Source organism: Hemitrygon akajei, unplaced genomic scaffold (assembly GCF_048418815.1).
Source record: "Hemitrygon akajei unplaced genomic scaffold, sHemAka1.3 Scf000039, whole genome shotgun sequence".
In the NCBI taxonomy this organism is placed as follows: domain Eukaryota; kingdom Metazoa; phylum Chordata; class Chondrichthyes; order Myliobatiformes; family Dasyatidae; genus Hemitrygon; species Hemitrygon akajei.
This window is the reverse complement of record NW_027331925.1, coordinates 892,471-912,790: the sequence shown is the minus strand read 5'-3', so window position 1 is coordinate 912,790 and position 20,320 is coordinate 892,471.

Below are 20,320 nucleotides of genomic sequence, written 5' to 3'. Positions count from 1 at the left end.
CGCAGCCACACGCTGTTCTGTCTGGTTCACCGTCACTTTCACCTTTGATCGGTTTGTCGCCATTTGCTGCCCGAAGATGAAAACAAAATATTGCACCGGGAAAACAGCGGCTGTGGTTCTAACAATAACTGGTTTACTGTTTTGTCTGAAAAACTTTATCCGCTATTTCATAACCAAACCCGCAGTGATTATTGACAATGTACCGTGGTTCTGTGTGATCAAAGACAATATTTTCACTGACCCCGGGTGGATAGTTTATGACTGGCTTGATACGGTTTTAACTCCGTTCGTCCCTTTCGCTGGGATCCTGCTACTCAACGCTCTGACAGTCAGACACATTTTAGTGGCCAGTCGGGTCCGTAAGGGGCTGAAGGGTCAGAGCAAGGGGGAGAACCGCAATGACCCGGAGATGGAGAGCAGGAGGAGGTCTATGGTTTTGCTCTTCACACTCTCCGGCAGTTTCATACTCCTGTGGATGACGAACGCTTTAAATGTCGTATATTATCAGATCAGAGGGAAAGGGTTTAATTTCAATGATTCTGAACGGATCTTCCAACAGGTCGGGAAATTGCTAAGGAATTTCAGCTGCTGCACCAACACATTTATTTACGCGGTGACTCAGTCGAAATTCAGGGAGCAGGTGATCAGCGCGGTGAAATATCCGGTCACCTCGGTGCTTCAGTTCATTAATAAAGCCGCGTCCTGAGTAAAAGCCACATGCGGACGCAGTGTCTCCGGCCCGGGATCTCAGTTCCTCACATTCACCGTCTGATCTCCCAGGTGTTATTCCCAGGCGGATTGTCCCATCGACAAGGCAGGTCCGGAGTGAGTGAGTGAGTGAGTGAGTGAGTGTGTGTGTGTGTGTGTGTGTGTGTGCGTGTGTGTGTGTGTGTGTGTGTGTGTGTGTGTGTGAGTGTGTGTGTGTGGGGGGGGGGGGGATGCAAAGCACCGTCCTGGAGACTCAACACCTCATTGTGCTCGCCAGATGACAGTTAAAGATCTTCCCCAAAATGCCGCACGTTAGTCTGTGCGTTTGTCCATCTACTCCCGTTCCCATCCAACCCACCTCTGACTCCGATATTCCCACAAGACGACAGCGTCTACTCTGATGCTGGTTTTCTAATCCAATGTCAACCTCACCAGTCTAACCATTCCCCTTGAACGACTGGATAACGTGCAGAAATTCTGTGGTGTTTGGACCAATGGCTGTTGACACTCCACATTAAATGCGTATTCACGCCATGAACTGGACTGGAGTGCGGTGCAGAGAATTAGGAAAGAAATCCCTGACGGCTTCTTCTTTTTCTAATGAAAGCTATATTACCCCAAAAGCCGGATAGATTGTATGTAATGAAACACAAGTCTGTGAATTAAATTCAAGACATACACTCGTATAAATTGAGAACGTTTTTTAAATGAAAGCAATCAACCCCCCAAAGACTGCAATGAAGCCTGTATTTGATTTATTTCTACCTGATGTGCTTCACCCTGATATAGTCTGTGTTGCACTGTTTCATAACGACAAAAAACTACACGACCCAGAATTATGTTTTCCAACACAGCATGAGGAATAATTTAGCATAGAATGGCCAATTCTAAGTCGTGTCAATATTATTCCTTCCGTTTTTGTTTTACCCCCCTTCTCCCAAGTATTCTGTAAACGTGTCTCCCCATGTGCCCATTATCGCACCTGTCTTACCATAAGAGCCTAATTGTCAACATTACAATTCCTTAGCTTCTGATTTGCTAAGCGGAATGACTTTATCTGCAGATAAACTTTGAACAGGTTTTGTAACTAAACAGTCACCCACTTCACTGATCTGCTCTGTCTACAGGGTCCCCTAAGACGACGATTATAAAATATTACCTGGAATCTGAAATAATTTGATGAGTTTCTTACAGTAAATCTGACCAACTGCCAGAATGACCTGTTTTGAGACTCACGCAAACCAAAAAATAATCTGAACAAATTAAAACTTTAAATCAATAAAAATCTTCCACCCACTGTATGCCGAAAATAATGATAAGTAATTCTGCTGAATGTACTGATAAATGGCTGGTCAGTTGTTTATTTATCGTTACCTGTAATTCAGGCACAAAAACAGCCACACCAGCATCCCAGTTAAGTTATCCTTTAATTCCTCTGCAACACTGGTTAACCCATCATGATAATTTTCCTAAATATACTAATGAACCAAGAGACTCTCAGACGTAACGGAATTCTTGGGACTTATTAGAATGTGAGACCTAAAGTCTACTCGTCACAGACAGAACTAGGGTGTGTTTCAGAGGATGTGATAGTGGGGCATATTGCATAATCCAACATTCCCATCTTCACAGCGAGATAAGATCCCAGCTACCAAAACCTAAACCTAAAAGCACTCTTATTGTGACGTTCCCGATACTCCTCTAACAAAACTTTCAAACGATGATCATATCTTTGTCCCCCAAATGAATCCAATATGTCAACATCAACTGTATTCTCCGCAATTGTACTTGTCCCATTTCAACCAGTGAAGTGGAAACATAGGACGACCTTACTGCAACCTTAAAGCCTGCGCTTGCATCGCATCCAAACAGATTAATGTTGAAGATAACGCTGATCTATAAGCCACACAACCATAATCAAGATCAGATCTTAATAAACAAATATAACTGGTCAACGATTAAAAAAAAATCCTGTAGCACCCCAAAATTCACGCATAGACACCTGAGAATATTTATTGCCCCTTTATATTTATTAATTATTTTACTGATATGATGCTTTCATGGCAGTTTATTATCCATGCACAAGCCTGGAAATCTTAGCACTGACACGTCCTCAAGAGTTTGATCATATAATTTCAATTCAAGTGCAGGTTTATTAATCCTGTCTATAAAATACATAACTTGTCTTCTAGAGACTGGAAACCCAAACCCCATCAATTTGCTGACGTTCAATTTTATTAAGTGCTAATGGCATTCTAGATTTAGTAAAAGCGAAACTGCCTTGTGAGAGTCCAATCTTAATCTCACAGAAGCCCAAATATATCGTGCCCACCCAAACCTGACACAAGACGTCGGATTAATAAAAGTCAGAAAAAATATAGAATTCCCACCCCCAATCGTCATTACTTCAAAAGTCAGTTCTTCCATAAATACCATATGCTTTTTAAATATTAAATAAACTGTATATTGAACTGTGCTTTCCTAATATCATCTTCCAACCATAAATCAGAATCCAATGCCATTCTTCACTTCCGAAATTCCCTCTGATAAAATGCGAAATCACCTCTTTGATCGAAAATGTTATTCAAATACTCGGTTACCAGACGTTCCTTCAGTTTACATAAATGAGACCTTAACGATATAGGCACATAACCAGGAGGATCAAGCGGGAAGCTCCCTGGCTTTAGAATAGGCACTTCTACAACCACTTTCCAAATACGATTCAGAAATTTTAATATTATCTCAAGAGAGTTGTCAGTCATATGTCTGATCAGATAATTACACGTCATCCTTTCCTGGAGAGGTCTGACCTGCCAATCCCTTCTAATATTATCACATTACGGCCTCCAGAAAAACTTTTTCACAATTTTCATCATTTCCCCCAGAACGGTCTGTGCCCGTTTATACTGAATGAGGTCACTCGAAGACTGATAGTTCTTAACTATTCTAAACGCCTTGTTTCTCACCTAATCGCCTCTGCACGCTCCTCAATCCACAATGGTGCAGCCTTTCTCCTATTAATTCCGTTTGTAATGGGAATCACTTCCAACCCAGTTTGCTGCATAACATGACATACCCCTTTTCACCTCAATAACACACATCTTCCTCAACATTCTGTAGCAGTTCCAGAATTACTATGAACATTGAACCTCGTACCCATTCAGACACACAAGCTGAAAAACTCTTCCACAATCAAACCATGACCATCATTAGGCAAACAACCCCACAATGAACTATGTGCGTTAAAATCCCCACACCATACAACCCTTAGTGAGCGAGAACTACATCTACTTGCTCAGAAATCAACAGCAAGTTTTCGACAAGGATTTCAAAAATTAACCACTTTTATACATCCACCTGTGAATCAAGTATTTCTACTACAAGCTCCTCATACGGTTCACTCACATTCACAACTCTATACCCTGTCTCTTTCCTTCTAAAACTGGAAACACCACCCCTCTACCAACTAACCTGTCACACTAATTAACAATAGAACCCTTCACAGAAAATTAAAACAGTTTTAAATGAGCAAATTAGCAGGGTTCCTGAATCCATATAACATCGGGAGAATCTGACAAATCAGAAATAAACTTCGTGAAGTTTTGACCATGAGAAATCAGTTTTCTCACATTCCACAACAATAACTGTAATCCCATTATGTACCTTCACACGTAGACTGTGATACAGATACCCCACCCATCAGATGTTCATTTACAGCTTCCCACAGAACAACGGTTACACCAAGATACCCTTCTGCAGCTTTCGCAATTATTTTAATTTCCTCAGTAGGACGAGATGTCTGATCAGTACAATTCACCACATGCATTATAAACATCACAAACATCATTTTATTTCGCAATAAAGTATCTTTAGTGAGAGAGCTATAATGACAACATATATCCACTAATGTGGATATATGTACAGCTATACTTGCTGTACTTGCACATGAACTGGTCAATTCATGCCTTACTGAACTGCGTAATCCCTTCTGCCTACACAAGGTCCACATCCCTCCATTCTCCTCACCTTCATGTTGTATCTAATAATCCCTTTGATGGCAACACACCTGATTTTCATCGAGACCTGTAGCATAAGAACCCAACTTTGCCCCCACTTGTTGCCAGATCCTTGGTTTTGCCGGTGTGGTAATTACCGTTACCCGGCCGTTTATGATTGTGTGTTCTAAGTTTTGCTTCAGTACCGAGATTTACCTGTGGAACTCAGTCTTTCTGTGTCCAGATAAGTTTTCTAAATTTTACTTCAGCACCGAGGTTAACCTCTGTAACTCTGTCTCTCCGTGCTAAGAAAAATTTTGTCTGTCGCTTCCCTTTCAGCGCTCCATGTCAAGATCAGTTCTGCCTGCCTCCTGCTTCCCTGCACTCCCTCCTGTTTGCCGTTCAACGCTCACGCCCTCGTCTGCATCCTCACCTATATTCCGGGCCTGTGTACTGCGCTTGGGTTCGCCTCATTCCTTGTAACAGAACGATCTGGCTACTATGTACCCAGCGGACACAAATACCCTGGAAGAAGCCCTCGCCAGCTAGGGTTCCCTACTGGGACAGCATGCCCAACTCCCCCGGGAGTTCATGGAGAACCTCCGTTCATTGTCTACTCGTCACGCAGAGCGGTAACAGCCCAGACGGCCTGCAGCGACAACCTTCTGCATGTCAGCAACACTCCCGCCATGAGACCCTCACATACCTGAACCGTAGCACTACGCTGGTGATCTGGGGAAGTGCCTGGCCTTCCTTCTTCAGTGCTCCTTAGTGTTTGAAAAACACTCGTCCACGTTGTTCACGGGTAAGTCAAGGACTGCTGATATCATGGGGTTGTTGCGGGGAAGTGAGTTAGCGAGGGCCACAGCTGTTTGGGACAACCATCCGGATATCTGCTCTTCTTTCGCCACCTTTATCGCGGAAATCAGAAAGACCTTTGAACACCCCGTCCGCCAAGCATCTACTCACTCTCCGCCAGGGCTCCCGCAGTGTTGCCGAATATTCCGTGGAGTTCCGGACGTTAGCGGCCGACTCGGGGTGGAATGATGAGCCAGTCAAAGGGGTGTTTCGGAATGGTCTCAGCGACCTGGTGAAAGACGAGTTGGCGGCGAGAGACGACACCGACAGCCTGGATTCCCTGATCACCCGAGCCACCAGGTCGGACAATCGTCTCCGAGCCGCCGTAGAGAAAGAACAGTCGTCCACCACCGTTGTCCACTTCTCAGCACTCCTTACCACCTCCCGCCAGGACAAGCCTCTCTCCTCCTTGAGGGGGGACGTTAGAGGCATTTAAAATTATGAGGGGGATAGACAGAGTTGATATGGATAGGCTTTTTCCATTGAGAGTAGGGGAGATTCGAAAAAGAGGACACGAGTTGAGAGTTAGGGGGCAAAAGTTTAAGGGTAACACGAGGGGGAATTTCTTTACTTAGAGAGTGGTAGCTGTGTGGAATGAGCTTCCAGTAGAAGTGGTGGAGGCAGATCCTGTATTGTCATTTAAAGTAAATTGGAAAGGTATATGGACAGGAAAGGAATGGAGGGTTATGGGCTGAGTGCAGGTCAGTGGGACTAGGTGAGAGTAAGCGTTCAGCACGGACTAGAAGGGCCGAGATGGCCCGTTTCCATGCTGTAATTGTTATACGATAATATGATGCGGCGGTGGAACAAACCCAAGTGCTGAACACGGGCGCGGAGGTCGAGTCGGGAGGCATTACGGTCGTAGCGAGCACGGAATTGGTGCCAACGGAGTCTTTACCCGGAGACTTGGTTTTAGTAGAGAATTCAGGAATGATGCTAGACTTAGAACTAATAGTCCTAAGAACTATCTTAGGAACGAGGTTACTCAAACACAAGTCGACCAAAGAACTGGCACCTTCTATTCGTGGTCATAGGATTTTTATACTGCATTGGCTGATGGAAAGCAGGTGTTTGTAGTTATTGGAATCTGGGAATGACTGGGAACAAAACGAGGTGGTTAAGTCCCAACTCCTGAGGAAGATAGCCAGGTGCCAGAAGGGACCATGACAATTTTTATCTTATTATCAAGATAATAGACTTAAGAAACACCATCTTTTATCTCCTTGCCTTACAGTTCTTAGCATTAGCATCGATTCTCAGCTCTATATATGGTTCCCTTACTATTTCTGTGCTTGTCCTCTAAGATAAGCTAAAATCTTGAAAATAAGGTCACACGTTATGTTTGACTCGCTGTAGAACATTGTTTATGTTTGACACGTTATGTTTGACTCGCTGAGAAATTGAAGAGAGATCCAACAGGAGAAGAAATCAATCATGACGGAACGACAGGACAGATTCGATGGGCCGAATGGCCTGATCCTTTGTAACATGGCCTTTAGTCTCCCAACTTCACCAGCTACTTTGAGGGATCTCTGACCATAGACCATAATATATAGGAGCAGAACTTGGCCACTTGGTTTGTGACAGAGAGCGTTCGGGAAACACACTCCTTACACACTCGCCGTCCTGCTGTCGTTTGACTGAATGGACTCAATTCAAAGTGTTCATAAAAGGGTTTCAAACAGAGGGGACACGCTCGGGTTGGCTTTGTGGTGCGTTTCCCAACACACACGGTGGAATATTTAATGTCTCTGGTAATGGGGATGGGTAAATGTGTAAATGTCGTTTGTATACTGGATACAGACAGATAATTCTGTTTATACAAGAGCTCTTGCATAAAAGTGAGAAGCGATTTCAGCCATTTTTTGTCGAAATGCTCAACGGGAAGGTGAGATGGGGAAACTTCACTCGGGGGTGAGAGTGCGGAACGAGCTGCCAGAGCAAGTGGTGGAAACGGGTTTGATTTCAACATTTAAGATTAATTTGGATAGGTACACGTATAAGAAGGGTACCGGGTCGATGGGTCGAGGCAGCATGGTAGTTCAGCACCAGTTAGATGGGCCGAATGATCTGTTTCAGTTCTATGATTCTATGTTCACCAGGGTCAGCAGCGGCTCTCTGACAGTGGATCCCGCATTTCTGCCCTCTCACGGTGATTTTCCCAAGGTAAAGCGGATATGAACCAGTAACCGACATACAGCAGCCATTCAGATATATTTTAATTTGCTTTTTACTTTGTGTTTTTGTCATTTAAACATGTTGTGTGGCTCCTACATCACGGTGGTAGGATGTCTGCGGATGATCAGCCTTCCACCCTGAGTGTGGCCAGTCTCACAGGTAACAACAATCCAGCTCATCATTCCAGAAGATTTTATCCACAGCGTAACCATTGGGGCCCGGTTTTGTACAGAATCCTCAAATGTCTTCACATTCAGAATTGTAGGAATCTGCCGCGGGAGAAGGAGGGTTAATGTAGAGCTGGCTGGTCTACAGTGAGGGATGTTTACATTCCAGCAGCCTTTCCCCGACCGCTTCAGGTTCAAGTTCCAGCTTGTCGTGATTCAGCCGTACACCAGCACACAGAGAAAACTAAACATGCCCTGGTAAAATCCCTCTGCCTCTCGAAAGACATCCACGTCTTTCCTATCAGGAGGAGACGGGACCCGACACAAAATTCTCAGTGTTGTCTAACAAGACTTTTGGAGAGCTGCAACATGGTTCTTGAAATAAATGGCACGACTGATGGCCAACACACCATACGCATTCTGAAACACACCACCAGCTTCATGGTAAGGAAGCGGGGAAATATCCCCCTTGTTTGTTGACCTCCTGGTGGATAAACCGTATCCCTTCACCCTGCCGCTTTGAATTGGCTCACGTCCTCATTATCCAGGCATCCCACGTGTTTTTATTGGGCTCTTCCACCTCGTTAAACTCATTTTAATGTTTAAAGTTACGTGTATGCTCAGTATGGGGTTATTACTCGCGGACTGGGAGAGTCCCCACAGTGACAAACTGTCAGGGAAATCTGCTTTTCGCCCCTCAGGTGGGCTCCGTGTAAACATGAGCATCTGTGCCGCCCCCCACCTCCCGGAGTGTTCTGCCCAACCCCCCCTCAGGTGGGCTCCGTGTAAACATGAGCTTCTGTGCCGCCCCCCACCTCCCGGAGTGTTCTGCCCAACCCCCCCTCAGGTGGGCTCCGTGTAAACATGAGCTTCTGTGCCACCCCCCACCTCCCAGAGTGTTCTGACTAAGCTCCCCCTCAGGTGGGCTCCATGTAAACATGATCTTCTGTTCCTCCCCCCCCCCCTCCTGGAGTGTTCTGCCCAACCCCCCCTCAGGTGGGCTCCGTGTAAACATGAGCTTCTGTGCCTCCCCCCCCCCCCCCGGAGTGTTCTGCCCAACCCCCCTCAGGTGGGCTCCGTGTAAACATGAGCCTCTGTGCTTCCCCCTCCCGGAGTGTTCTGCTCAACGCCCCCTCAGGTGGGCTCTGTGTAAACATGAGATTCTGTGCCTCCCCCCCCCCCCCCCGGAGTGTTCTGCCCAACCCCCCCTCAGGTGGGGTCCGTGTAAACATGAGCTTCTGTGCCGCCCCCCCCCCCCCCCGGAGTGTTCTGCCCAACCCCCAACAGTCCTCGGCATTGCTTTACCAAACCTGTTTGTCTGCTTCGGCTGCAAGTCCTTACTGTTGCTAGGATACCGGCCTGTGTGTTGGTTTATTCCGCTCGCGGTATGTAAGGGGTTCGAGTTTAGAAATACAATTGGATCGGGTGCTGGTGAGGCGGAATCTTAATATTGATTTTGTTTCAGGACCCCCTGTGTCAGAAAGTGAACAGTACATTAACATTAAACACGCTCCAGCACAGATTCATTCTTTACAAACAAAAACATCTAAAACAATTTGCTCCAGATTCTTTGTGTCGTTTAGAAGAATGTTTTCCGATTTTCCCGAGCGGTACAAACCCCACTGGGACGTGAGTGTGAGTAGGCGGAGTGATTCAGGGGCAGAATAGACACAGTGGAAGCACACCCCTTTCCGAGTGATGGCGGCTACAGTCGATGATCCTCAAGTTCATTTTGAAGTATAATTGCCATTCGACCGTACTCCGGTTTACGAGTCGGCACGGTAGCGTAGTGGTGACAATCCTTTACAGTACCGGGTCCATACAGCACAGGGTTTCAGATAGGACGCTGCCTTTAATGGGTTTGTACATTCTCCCTGTGTCCGTGTGGGTTCCTCCGGTTGTTCCGATCTCCTCCCACAGCCCACAGGTGTACTGGTCGGTAAAGGGAGTTCCGTGACAGTCTCGAAGATACCTCCTAATCCCAGTCTTTGGGGTACCTGGCTTCGGGAACTAAGGAACTGGCACTTTCGGCCATTTACAGACTTCGTCTCCGGAGGTTTTTTTTTGATCTGCGGGTGACCTGACCAGTCGGAGAACCAATCTTCAAGTTTGAGCCGTCAGAGCCGTCTGTACTTCCTGAGGAGACTGAGGTCCTTTAACATCTGCCGGACGATGCTGAGGATGTTCAACGAGTCTGTGGTGGCTAGTGCTATCATATTTGCTGTTGTGTGCTGGGGCAGCAGGCTGAGGGTAGCGGACACCAACAGAATCAGCAAACTCATTCGTAAGGCCAGTGATGTTGCGGGGGTGGAACTGGACTCTCTGACGGTGGTGCCTGAAAAGAAGATGCTGTCCAAGTTGCATGCCATCTTGGACAATGTCTCCCACCCACTCACTGGTTAGACACAGGAGTACATTCAACCAGAGACTCATTCCACCGAGATGCAACACTGAGTGTCATAGGAAGTCATTCCTGCCTGTGACCATCAAACTTTACAACTCCTCGCTTGGAGTGTCAGACACCCTGAGCCAGGGGTGTCAAACTCATTTTAGGTCACGGGCCGGATTGAGCAAAATGCAGCTTCATGCGGGCCGGATCAGTCGGACGCGTGCGAACGCAGCTTTCGTTGCCTCCATTTTTTCAGCCTGCTCTCATGTGTCTCAGTCTCTGCTATAAGTACAAAGTGTTTCACTTTACAAATTCCGTTTCTTATGAAGAAGACTGCCGAATAAACACTAAAAACCCTGAAAACCTGGTACCTGAATAAACTCAGCATTAGCCATATCATACGCCATAGGCGCTTCGATTACTGGCCAGCTTTAATAGTAATTAGATATTATCTTGCGGGCCAAAGATAATTCCACCGTGGGCCGGATTTGGCCCGCGGGCCTTGAGTTTGACATATATGCCCTAAGCCAATAGGCTGGTCCTGGACTTTTTCCACTTGGCATAATTTATTTATTATTATTTAATTATTTATGTTTTTTTATATTGCTATATTTTGACACTATTCTTGGTTGATGCGACTGTAACGAAACCCAATTTCCCTCGGGATCAATAAAGTATGTCTGTCTCTCTGTCTGTCTGTCTGTTTGGCTATCCTTTGAGAGCCTCTGCTCTTGACAAGAGACCACTTGAGGCAGGAAACGTGTGTCATGTTTGATGGACCCTGAGGATACTGATAGATTCTACCTGATCTACTCCCCTCATCTGATGGTAACCATGGTCTACACAGCATGGCCCTGTTATGGTCCAATAGCAGTATCCTGGGTTGACTCCCAGAAGGTTACAGCATTCCCGACACTGTAATCCCTGTTTCCAAGTCTGCCTCTGACATTCCCAAGTTTTTGACCTGTTATAATCCCAGGAAATTTCCCAAGATTATTCTAACTATTGTCACAAAACTGAACCTGAGGAACCCTTCCAACTTAATTCGTATTCAAAAAGGATGAGTGGAAGACAGCTTTTAATACCCCGACAGGTCATTATGAATATTTATGACTAACTATCACAGATGTGAGGTGCCCGATGGACACGTGGAGATTGGAATCGGGACGACGAGGAAAATGCCGGCCAACAGCAGAAACCCATTTTAAAATGGTATTATATTTAGTTCTTTGACGCTTTATAGAAGGTCACGAAAAGTTAGTTAGTGAGCTCAAAGCTATTCAGTTGTGTAAGTTCTCGAGTTCTTCCATTGAGCCAATAAAGGTACTGACGGTAATTACAGATTCTCTCTGTGCCTCCCTGATCATTATTACAGGGGCTGAATCTTGTAACAGCCACTTCCTCAGCACTGCCTGCCCTTCCCTCCATCTTCATATCATCTGCAAATTTGGCCACAAAACCATCAATTCCATCATCCAAATGCACATAACATTAAAAAAAGATCAGTTCCAACACAGATCCCTGGGGAACACCATTAGTCACTGACAGTCAATCAGCAAAGGCTCCTTTGAAACCCATTCTTCGCCTCTTGCTGATCAGCCAATGCTCTATCCATGCTTGTATCTTTCCTGTATTCTTGTATTGCCTGGCAGATTCATATGCGGCACCTTGTCAAATGCCTTCCATAAATGTGTACACAATATCCACTGATTCCCCGTGACTGCGCATGTTTTCACCGGACACTCTGCTTTCCTTTCATAATCCAAAAATATACATGTTGCATACCTGCTGGTGTCGCAGCCCGAAGAGACTGAAGGGCCGACACAACCCTACATGTACATAAATCAAATATAATAATCACCATTTAGGAGACTTCCTGTCCTGTCCTCACATCTCCATCACCCTCCTCTATTTCCCCTTCTTCTTCCCATTCTCCCATGGTCCACTCTCCTCTCCAATCCTTCTTCACACGGTTACCTTAAATATACCCATTAACGAGGCCACTGAGCCCACTGTGGGAACGAATTCCATAGATTCACTACTCTCTGGCTAAAGAAATTCCTCCTAATTTCCATTCATAAGGAATGCCCCTCTATTCTGAGGCACACTACAAGCGTCCTCTCTGCATCCACTTTAGGCATTTTAATGTTCAGTCGGTTTCAATTAGCACCCCTGCATTCTTCTAAATTACAGTGGAAATATGCCCAGTATGTTCAAAGGCTCTTCATATGAGTCTTTCATTCCCAAATCAGATGTGAACTTCAATAGGACCCTCCCCAATGTCAGCATATCCTTTCCTATTTCATGGTCCCAAATCTACTTATAATACTCCAAGTGAGGCCTTAGCAGTGCCTTATAAATCCTCAGCATTACATCCTGACTTTTGTCTTCTAATCCTCTCGAAATGAATGCAAGCAATGCATTGTCCTTCTTCACCACTGATTCAAACTGCAAGTTAAACTTTAGATAATCTGGCACAAGCACACAGCAGTCCTCTCGCACCTTGGATTTCAGAATATTGTCACTGATTAAAAAGATAGTCTGCAGTATTATTCCTTCTACCAAAATGCATGATCATACACTTTCCGACATTGAATTCCATCTACGATTGCTTTGCCCCTTAAACTAATCTATCTAATGCCATCTCTAACTGCCCTGATTCCTCAACACTACTGGCCCCTGCACCTAGTTTGTGTTGTCCACAATCTTGACATCAAGGCATTATACCCGTTGTTGAAGTCATTGAAATTGTTAAGTTAAAAAGAAACAGTCCCAACATTCAAGCATGAGGAAATCTGCAGAGGCTGGAAATTCAAACAACACACACAAAATGCTGGTGGAACACAGCAGGCCAGGCAGCATCTATAGGAAGAAGTACAGTTGACTGTACTTCTTGCTGCCTGGCTTGCAGCATTCAGCCTATCAGCCTATGGTTTATCCATGGTGGTAACACCTGGCGGTCTTATCCTGTTTAGCAGCCTCACCTTGTGAAGAGGCCTTCTGAAACTCCAAGTACACAACATCTAATGAAACTACTTCGTCCATGTTGCTTTTTAATTCCTCAATGAATTTGAAAGCTTTGTCAGGCAAGATTTTCTTTTAAGGAAACTGTGCAGTCTTTAGCCTATTTTCTCATGTGCCTGCAAGAACCCCGAAACCTCATCCTTACTAATCGAGTCCGGCATCTTCCCAACTACTGAGTCCAGTTGGTGACCCCTTCCCTTCTTGAAGATTGGAGTGACATTTGCAATTTTAGACTTTCAGACTCTTAACCGTCAACTCCCTTTTGCACATCTAATTGCTCAATTGTGATTCACGTTATGGTGTTGTATTCCTGGATGACCTCCTGTCATGTTTACTTAAGCAATCTAGTGAAGAGAAAGTGTAGAGAAAGGGCTGGATACAGCTCAGTCCATCACAGACAAACCCGTCCACACCATTGAATACATTCCCATGGACCACTGCCAACAGTAAGCAGCATCTCTCACCAAGAATGCCCACTCTTCAGGATATGCTCCCTTCTTGCCACTAAATCTGGGAGAGGGATTCTGGACCCTTATGGTCTGATGCCACCAGGTTCAGGACCAGTTGTTCCCCTACAACCATCAGGCCCCTAAACCACTGTGGCTATCTTAAATCACCAACAAATCTCAACTCGTTCCACATCCTACAGACTCACATTCAAGGAGTTTACAACTTAATGTGATCATCATATATATTTATTTGTAAATTTATTTTCCCAGTACGTTGGCTGTTTCTCCATCTTTGACTCTCCCTGTGTTTATTAATTTCTGTTGTGTTTTTTTTTCTTCTCAGCAACTACAAGAAATGGAATCTCCCCATGAAGTATGTGGTAACATATGCGGGTTTTGATAATAAATTTCCGTGGAAGTGTCAAGAAAGGATTGTAGTTTTGATTTATTGCTATGAGGGTGTGGATGGTGGTGAAGATTTCACAAGAACTGATAATAATCAGCCGTATTTGCTGTATCCAGTCCAAGAGCGGAACAACATTCCGATGAACATTGAACACTTTAAAAAACAGTCCAGAAATATGTCATTAATTTATCATTTATTGCCCCACTAAACTAATGCCATCTGCCAATATAACGTCCCCACTTGTCCATTCCCTACACATTCAAACACCTATTTAAAAGGCACTTTATCCCCTCTGTCATACTTGCCTCGAGTATCACCTTTGGAAGGGCATTTCATGCACCCACCAAAATATGTGAACAAAAACTTGTCCAGCATATTTCCATTCAGATTAACTCTCCTCAGCGTAAATGCATGCCTGCTAGTCTGTGATATTTCAGTCCTGGGACAACTAAGCCAATTGTCTATTCTATAACTCTGTGATGGTACAAAGATCTGTTAAATCTTTGTTCAACCTCCGCATCTCTACAGAAAACAACACGCTTGGCTAAACTCTGCTTATAATCAATGTCAGGTCTCAACGAGTGCTAAATATCCCTATTCACCTTCTCCCATATCCATATTCAAGGTCAGAAACAGTACCACCAGGAAAGGTGACCCTTCACCTGTGAGTTTGTTGGGGACAGGGACTCGTTCCAGTCTCCTCTGCAGTGACCAGACCTGACACCTATTGGGGAACTTTCTGTTGAGTACTTTTGCTCTCTCCACCACCACAGATAATTCCAGGTTCAGGGGATGATAACGGGAATGAAGGGGTTAACGTATGAAGAGCGTTTGGCAGCTTTGGGCATGTGCCCACTGGAATTCAGAAGAATGCGGGGTATCTCATTGAAACCTACCAAATGTTGAAATATGGTGGATGTAGAGAGGATGTTTCCTGTGGTGGGGGTGTCCAGAACTAAAGAGCAGAAGCTCAAAATTGAGGGTAGACCTTTTAGAACAGAGGGAAGGAAGAATTTTTTTATTCAGAGAGTAATGAATCTGTGGAATGTGGTGGGGTCCAAGTCCATGGTTATATTATAAGCGGAAATTGATCATTTCCTCACTGGTCAGGACCTCAAAGGATATGACAAGCAAGCAGGCGTATTTTAGTTGGTTGGGATTTGGGACCAGCCATGAAGGACTGGCGGAGCAGCCTCGATGGACTCGCATGCTCCTATGTCATGCGGTCTGATGGACAGCATCTCCTGTTGGCTACCCATTGTAATTCCACATCCCATTCCCATTCCAACATGCCTGTCCATGCCCGACCCTTCTGCTACGATGAACCTACTCCCCGGTTAGAGGAGCAACATCATACTCCGGCTGCCTACATTACAGCATGAATATTGATTTCCCCAACTTACAGAAAATTCTCCCCTCCTCCAGTTTAGCTCTCCTCTCGCCTCCTGTCTTCTCCTCACGTCTCCAGCACCTTCCTCAGATACCTCTCCTCCTTACGGTTCTGCAATTGTCCGCACTCCTCTCCTCTCAGATTCCTTCTTCAGATTTTTATCTTTTCTCCCTATATCTCCCATCTTCTTACTTCATTTCCCTTCCTCCACCCACTCACCTATTACCTGTCTACTTGTATTTCTTCACCTCCCAAACCATTCTCATTCTCCATTCTGCCTCCTTCCTTTCCAGTCCACAAGAAGGGTCTCGACCTGAACCGTAGACTTATCATTCATCTCCATAGATGCTGCCTGATCTGCTGCGATTCCCCATTCCCATTAAAACATGCCTGCCCATGGTCTCCCCAGTTGGAAGAGAAACATCATACTCCGGCTGCCAAAACTCCAACCTTCCAGCATGAACATTGTCTTCCCCAACTTCTGGGAATTTTTCCCTGCCTCTGCCTTCTCCTATTCTCCATTGCAGCTCCCCAGTCACTTCCTGTCTTCTCCTCACATCTCCATCGCCTTCCTCTGGTACCCCCTCCCCACGCCTTCCTTTTCATCTATTTCACCCCTCTTTCCCGAACAGATTCATTCCTCATCTGTTTATCTCTTCTCACTATCACCTCCCAACTTCTTACTTCATTTCCCTTCACCCAACCACTCACATTTCAACTCACCTAACCCCTGCCCACTTGTGCACCTTCCGTACCCACGCCATTCTTATTTTTGCATCTGACCCCTTCCTTTTCAGTCTGCAAGAAGGGTCTCAACCTTGAACCAGCAACTCATTATTCATCTCCATAGATTGTGCCTGATCTGATGAGTTCCTTCAGCATTTTGTGTGCATTTGACTGTTATAAAAATAGCAAAGAACAATGGTCCAGCCCAGATACCTGCGGAACACCTCATGTCACTGACCTCTAGGCAGAATACCCTCTGTATGCACCCACCCTCTGCCTTCTTTCAGTCAATTCTGGGAGACAAGCCAATTCTGCATCCACACAGCCTTGTCTCCCTGCATCCCATGCCTCCTGACTCTCTGAATACACCCATCCACTGCTCTAACTTCAATACACTTCGTCACATCCTCAAAAAATTCAACATTAGAGATGATAGATTAAGGGTGAAATGTGAACAATTTAAAGGCACTCCTTCACTGAGAGTGTGGTGTGTGTGAGATGTGAACAATTTAAAGGCACTTCTTCACTGAGAGTGTGGTGTGTGTGGAATGTGAACAATTTAAAGGCACTTCTTCACTGAGAGTGTGGTGTGTGTGGAAAGTGCTGCCAGCGGAAGATAAATTTTAACATTGATGAGAGGTTTGGATGATGACATGTGTAGCAGGGGTATGGGCCAGTACAGGTCGTTGGGACCAGTCGGAATAATAGTTCAGTAAGGACTAGACGGGCTGAATGGCCTTTTTGTGCTGTAGTGCTCAAATAAATAGTAGTAGAGTTTTGTCAAAGTGCAGGTAACATTATGTTGGAACAGTGACGACCCCCAGGTTTCAGGAACTCCAGTAATGACATTATAGTTACACCAGTTGTTGTCATAGAGAATTTGTTGTACTGTTAGACCTGTGCATAAACATTTTATTCAATCATCAGGACCTAGACTGTTACTTCATGATTTTTTTCTGCTATCAAAATGGAGCTTTACTGGTAATTTTGTTAAATGGGAATGTAAAAGCTGTACTAACCTCATACTCGGGTAGATCAGCTTTCACTGTTCTCCTGGTGTGCTATGGTCTGCATGAGGGACCTTTCCCATTTCCACAGTACTTCACAAACCTCCTGTTTACTACCAACAACATTCTTTACAGTGTCTACCATTCCATTTCCCCATGCCCGTGTCCCAAGTAAAGTTGGTTAGATAATTGTTTTCCAAAATCAATGAGAGCACTAGACCATAAGACACAGGAGCAGAATTAGGTCATTTGCTCCATTACTTCTGCTCGGCTGATCCATCATGGCTGATTTATTAGCCCTCTCAGCCACATCCTCCTGCCTTCTCCCCATAATTTTCACACTTTGACCAATCCAGAAACTATCAACCTTTGCCTTAAATACACCGAGTGATGAGTCCTCCGCCGCTGCCTGTGAAGAGAAATTTCATAGATTCACCACACTGTTCATAAATAAATTCTTCCCCATTTCCATTCAAAGGGAATGTCCCTTTTAATTAAAGTTTTAATTAGTTTTGCTACAATAAGTGTATGGGACATTGGAAAAAATGTTGAATTTCCCCATGGGGATGAATAAAGTATCTACCTATCTATCTATCTATCTATCTATCTATCTATCTATCTATCTATCTATCTATCTATCTATCTATCTATCTATCTATCTATCTCTATTCTGAAGCTGTGTCCTCTGGTCATAGGCTGCAACAGTACAAACGTCCACTCTACATCGACTTTTTAATCCTCAGTAGGTTTCAATTAACACCCCTCATTCTTCTAAATTCCAGTGAATATAGGCCCAGTGCGTTCAGACACACTTCATAAAAGTCTTTCATTTCTGAATACTTATTGTGAACCTCCATTGAACCCTCTCCATCGTTTCCTATATAATGGGCCTAACACTACTTACAATTGTGCACCGATTCCTCAATTTATTAATCTATCTAATTGCTTTTCCTGTTTCCTCAACACGACCTGCTCCCCACGCCCCCTTCCTGCCCTCGTAATGTCTGCCAACTTGGCCACCAATACATCACTCAAATCATTGAGATGCAATATGAAAATAAACAACCCCAACACAGACCCATGTGGCAGCGAACCAGAAAGGGCTCCCACTATTCCCACTCTTTGTCTGCTGCCAGTCAGCCAATACTTTATCCATGCTGGTATCATGCCTGTAATAGCCTGCACTCTTACCTTGTTTAGCAGCCTCATCTTGTCAAATCCCTTCTGAAAATCCAAATACACAACATCCACAGATATTACTTTATCCACCTTGCTTGTTATTGGCTCAATGAATTCCAATAGATAAGTCAGGCAGAAATTTCATTAACTCAAACTGTGCAGCTATTGGCCTATTTTATAATGGGCCTCCAAGTACCCCGAAACCTTTTCCTTATTAATCGACCGCAACACCTTCCCAAACACTGAGCTCAGGCTATTGGCTAAATCGCTTCTTGAAGAGTGGAGTGATATTTGCAATTATAGACTTTCAGACATTTGATCAACTCCCAACTCCCTTTGCACATCTGATTCATCAATTTGTTCCACGTTCTGATATTCAGTGACAGCCTACAGTCATGTTTACTTCAGGAACCTGGTGAAGAGAATGTGATGGACAGAGGCCAGTCCATCACAGACAAACCTCTCCACACCATTGAATACATTCAGATGGACCACTGCCTCAAGAAAGCAGCATCCATCATCAAGGATGCCCAGCATTCAGGATATGCCCTCTTCTCACCATTACATCTGGAGACCTTTTGGTCTGACAACACCAGGTTCAGGACCAGTCGTTATCTTACAGCCGTCAGGCTCCTGAAGCAGTGTGGATAATTTAAATCACCAACAAATCTCAACTGATTCCACAACCGACAGACTCACTTTCACAGAGTCTACAACTGATTCCACAACCGACAGACTCACTTTCACAGAGTCTACAACTGATTCCACAACCTACGGACTCACTTTCACAGAGTCTACAACTGATTCCACAACTGACAGACTCACTTTCACAGAGTCTACAACTGATTCCACAACCTACGGACTCACTTTCACAGAGTCTACAACTGATTCCACAACCGACAGACTCACTTTCACAGAGTCTACAACTGATTCCACAACCGACAGACTCACTTTCACAGTCTACAACTGATTCCACAACCGACAGACTCACTTTCACAGAGTCTACAACTGATTCCACAACCTACATACTCACTTTCACAGTCTACAACTGATTCCACAACTGACAGACTCACTTTCAGAGTCTACAACTGATTCCACAACTGACAGACCTCACTTTCACGGAATCCACAACTGATTCCACAACCTACAGACTTAATTTCACAGTCTACAACTCAATGTAGTCTTATTTTTATTTGCATCTTTTATTTTCCCTGCAAATTGATTGTTTTGTCCGTCCCTGTCTCTTCCTGCATCGTTTTTCATACACTCCGTTGAGCTTTGATTTGTTTTGTACAGAATCCTCCAATATCTTCACATTCAGAAGTGTAGGAATCTGCCGAGGGAGATGATAATGTTGATGTGGCTGGTCTACGGTGAGGGATGTTTTCATTCCAGCAGCCTTTCCCCAACCACTTCAAGCTCAAGTTCCAGTTTATTGTGATTCAGCACACAGCTAAAACTAAATAATTTTATATGCACCCTCTCAAGAAACTGCCACGTCGGTCCTATCAAGAGGAGACCCAGACTGACAGAAAATTCTTAGTGTTGCCTACCTAGACTTTTAGAGACCTGCAACGTAGTTCTGCAGATAAATGCCCCGACTGATGAAGGCCAAAATACAATACGCTTTCTTCAAACCCCTTTCAGCTTCGTTATAAGAATGTTATGATGCGTGCAGGGGGGAAATACCATTCTAGGTTTGCCGATCTCCTAGTGGACATACCGCCTTCCTTGACCCTGCCGCTTTGATTTGGACACCTCTTTATTGTCCAGATCCGCCACTTGTCTTTATTGGATTCTTCCTCCTCGTTATCCATTTTAAAGTTTAACATTATCAGTGGTGG